This window comes from Anabrus simplex, chromosome 4 (assembly GCF_040414725.1).
Source record: "Anabrus simplex isolate iqAnaSimp1 chromosome 4, ASM4041472v1, whole genome shotgun sequence".
Classification (NCBI taxonomy): Eukaryota; Metazoa; Arthropoda; class Insecta; order Orthoptera; family Tettigoniidae; genus Anabrus; species Anabrus simplex.
Genome location: NC_090268.1, coordinates 415,910,647 through 415,914,714, shown reverse-complemented (window position 1 = coordinate 415,914,714; position 4,068 = coordinate 415,910,647). Strand labels below are relative to the sequence as shown.

The window sequence follows — 4,068 nt, the reverse complement described above, 5'->3', positions numbered from 1 at the left end:
GTAGTCTTTAGTGTGTGGCGCTGAAGACTTCGAGTGTGAAGCACTAAATCTAACATTACCTTACCTAAGCTAGCTGGCCTGACGCCGTAAATTGCTCTCGGGGGAGGGCCTACAGCTCCACCCCGCTGCCAGGACAAGGAAACTTCAAGTGCATGCGTCACCCAACCGATCTTAAATTTCGCTGGGGTAGCTCTTTTTCGCGCCGGCAAGGAAACCCAACACACTGGAGAAGCTGAGCTGAGGTAGTGCGAGAGGATTGTCAAGACAATTGTACTTGACTTGGCTAAGATTTTCGCAGTTTTTAAACTTTATAAAAAGCATTCTAAAGAATAATTAGAACATATTAATACAAAGTTCTTTACCCCAGCAGCGCTGGAGTAGATGGGGGTCAGTGCACGCTACTGGCATTTAGTGCCGGAAGTGTCCGAGGACAAGTTCGGCTCCCTAGATGCAGGTCTTTCGATTTGACTCCCGTAGGTGACCTGAGGATGATATGATAATGAAGACAACATATACACCCAGCCCTCGTGTCAGCGGAATCAACCAATTATGGTTAAAATTCCCGACCCTGCCGGGAATCGAACCCGGGACCCCTGTGACCAAAGGCCAGCACGCTAACCATTTAGCCATGGAGCCGTACTCAAGTTTGAGTAGCAAGAAATCTTATACATTTGCTCTACTTTATTAATTATTCAGTTCCTTCCCACAAGTTTACAGTTCTAGATATGAGGCGTTTTCAATATAACCGACTCATGTATTACCCGGACTTTTTTGTGGGTAAGAAAGAAAAATCCCAGAGAGAATCAAGATGAGGATCTGCAAGACAATATCCCTCCCTGTGATACTGTAAGTCTAACCCTGCTCGAGAAACAAAAGTAAACTGCAGGCAAGTGAGTTGAAATTTATGAACCGGGCAACTGGTGGAAGAAATAAGAGAGACTATAATATGAGGAATACAACGGTCAGGAAACATTTTCATTAGAAATCAGTTGTAAAGAAGAAATCACTGCGATGGTTTGGGTACGTATTATGGATGAACAATGAAAGAAAAACCAAAAATCTTTATGGAAGCCCGCCCAAAGACATACGAGGTTGAGGGAAACAAGGACAGGGATGAGAGGAGTATGTTGATAAGCTGACCACCAAAAGGTGGAAGACTTTACCAGAAGTTAAACGAGTCGCCAGACAGGATTATCTGAAAGAACCAAACGCTTGATGACGAAAACGAGATGATAAAAAATTAAGAAACGTAATACAGAAACTAGGGGTTGCTTGGCCGAGGCGGTAAAGGCGTGCTTGAGTACCAGGTTAATTCCTGGAGGCAAAGGCGACCGGGCATAGAGCTAACCATGTCCAAACCATTTATCCCTCTTCATTCTGTTGTAAATATTTTCCATTCCAATTTCCTTCCTGACATCTATACACTACTAAGAACCGAGGTTACAGATAGTGGAAGCCTTACCTTCCACCCCTCCATGGGCCTGCATGGCCTGTACGAAGATGACTTTAATATAGGAACTAAAATCTACTTTTATAGATTTTTTTTTTTTTTTTTTTGGAGAGCTGGAGTATGACGTTGGCGCTGGTGTTGCGAAAAAATGGCGTGTTGTTGCCATGGTAACGAAGGCAACGTCAATATGTTTATGGTGCTAAAATGAGTGTTTATTAGTTATTGTCAGGTGGTCTCCTTTCCCGGCAAATACCGTTTTGTGTCACATTATTTTATCATTCTGTGTGCAGTTATTTGTTTTACTATTCATAATTAAGTTACTAGCTATTAGAATAGAATAGAATACTCCCATCCCCTAGTTCCGGATCGCCTGAAACTAGCGAGAGAGCATTCTTTTATTGCAATTCATTAAAATCTGATACATGCATTATATTTTCTTTGACTATTACTATACTAAATATAATGTATATTGTTCTAGACGTTAACAATTACTAGCTATTAGTTGAAGGTTATTTTGGGCTAGTTTAGTTGCAGTTAGTAGTGATTTTACATGCCTGAATGGTTAGCGTGCTGGCCTTCGCTCACAGGTGACCTGGGTTGGATTACCGGCAGGGTCGGGAATTTTAACCATCATTGGTTAATTTCTCTGGTACGGGAACTGGGTGTATGTGTCGTCTTCATCATCATTTCATCCTCATCACGACGCGCAGGTCACCTACGGACGTCAAATCAAAAGACCTGCACCTGGCGAGTCGAACATGTCCTCGGACACTCCCGACACTAAAAGCCATACGCCATTTCATTTGATCATTGAGCTACAAACTGGCTTTTTTTTTTAATCGTCGTGATTTCGTGATTTATATCTACGTAATCTGTTGATGATAGGTAGCTTTTGAGGAAAGGCAATGCAACATATTTGAACTTGTAACTTAGTTTCTTAGTTTTCATTCTCGTTTTAAGCTTAAAAGTTTTGTTGTTGTTATCGTGTGCACTCTGGTATTATGAAAATACAGGGTGTTTCAAAAAGGACTTTAAAACTTTGAGAGCTCATAGTTATTTATTCATTTTACTTACAGAAATGGTTTTGGTGTCATCTTGACTGACAATAGATCAAGTTTTACCTAAACAGGTTGAATATGACCTCCATCGGTCATGGGGCACACACCCCATCTGAAGTCGATTTCTTGCCAAACTCGCTGCAGCATGTCAGGCGTGACTCGTTCAACTGTGATGCAGATTCTACGTCTGGTTCTGGTAGAGAAGCCGGTAAGGGTGGAACAAACACTGTGTCCTTGACGAATCCCCACAAGAAAAAGTCAAGAGGTGTTAGGTCTGGTGAGCGTGGGGGCCATGCAATTGGTGCACCTCGTCCAATCCACTTACCCGGAAAGCGTACATTCAGGAAATCCCGGACGTCGGAGAGGTAGTGTGGCGGTGCGCCATCTTCTATGAGGTGTATGCTGAGTTCTTGGTCATCAGCGTCAATCTGCGGGATTAAAATGTTTTCCAGCATATCTAAGTACAATATTCCGTTGGCAGTTTTCTCACCGAAGAAAAAAGGTCCGTAAACTTTGCTCTTGCTCAATGCATAAAACATGTTCAATTTTGGGCTATCACGTTCATGTTCTAGCACTTTCACTGGATTTTCACTGCCCCAGACCCTACAGTTGTGTATATTAACTTTACCACTTAAGTGAAAAGTTGCCTCATCGCTAAAGATAATCTTTCCAATAAAATGTTCATCATCTTCCAACCGTTGTAACATGTCCACACAAAAGTCCTTACGAGCAATCTTATCAGTGTCTTTTAGTTGCTGTGCCATTGTGGACTTGTATGGTTTGAGATTTAACCGTTTTCTCAACACACGCCAAATAGTCCTATGTGCGACGCCCAGCTCTAGAGAAGCACGCCGTGTCGATTTTCGAGGACTGTGCTCAAAGCGTTGTCTCACTTGCTCTACGACATCGTCAGACGTACGTGGACGACATGGGGATTTCTTATGGCTTACCGAACATCCAGTTTCAATAAAGCACTTATGCCACTCATAAATAGTAGGCCTACTGGGATGACCTTTACCATACTTTGTATGAAAATTACGTTGCACAGTTGTCGCCGACTTCGACTCTTCAAACCAAAACACACAGCGAACGCGCTCGGGACCGGTGAAGGCAGCCATCTTTGCTGCAACTGCCGCTAGCGCTTGCAGTGGCGCGATTCTGTACTAGCGTACCACGCGAGTCAAAACTTGATCTATTGTCAGTCAAGATGACACAAATCCATGCCTGTAACTGAAATGAATAAATAACTATGAGCTGTCAAAGTTGTAAAGTCCTTTCTGAAACACTCTGTATAATAAAGTTTTGAGAATAAATCATGACTTTTAAAATAACGAGAGTCCGCGAGAGGGGCGTGATGCTACCTGTTTGGTGGTGTTCGTTTATTTTCCGTAGTTCAGCGGTCTGTCAGACTCCAACTCTGGAAGAAATGAGTATAGAGACACTAAGACATAGAAAAATGAGAGAATTCTGAAGGAAATGATGACTGAGACCCAGTAAGGTCACCAGTCATGCGCAGTCAGGAAGGGGAACTCGCAGAAGGAATAAATAAGCGATAATGGA

The 4,068-nt window shown here is 42.6% G+C and overlaps 1 pseudogene; it reads right to left on the bottom strand.

Annotated features, from left to right (window-relative positions):
- Positions 1-2,689: 2,689 nt before the first annotated feature.
- LOC136872307 (uncharacterized) lies at positions 2,690-3,626 on the bottom strand (annotated as a pseudogene).
- Positions 3,627-4,068: the final 442 nt, after the last annotated feature.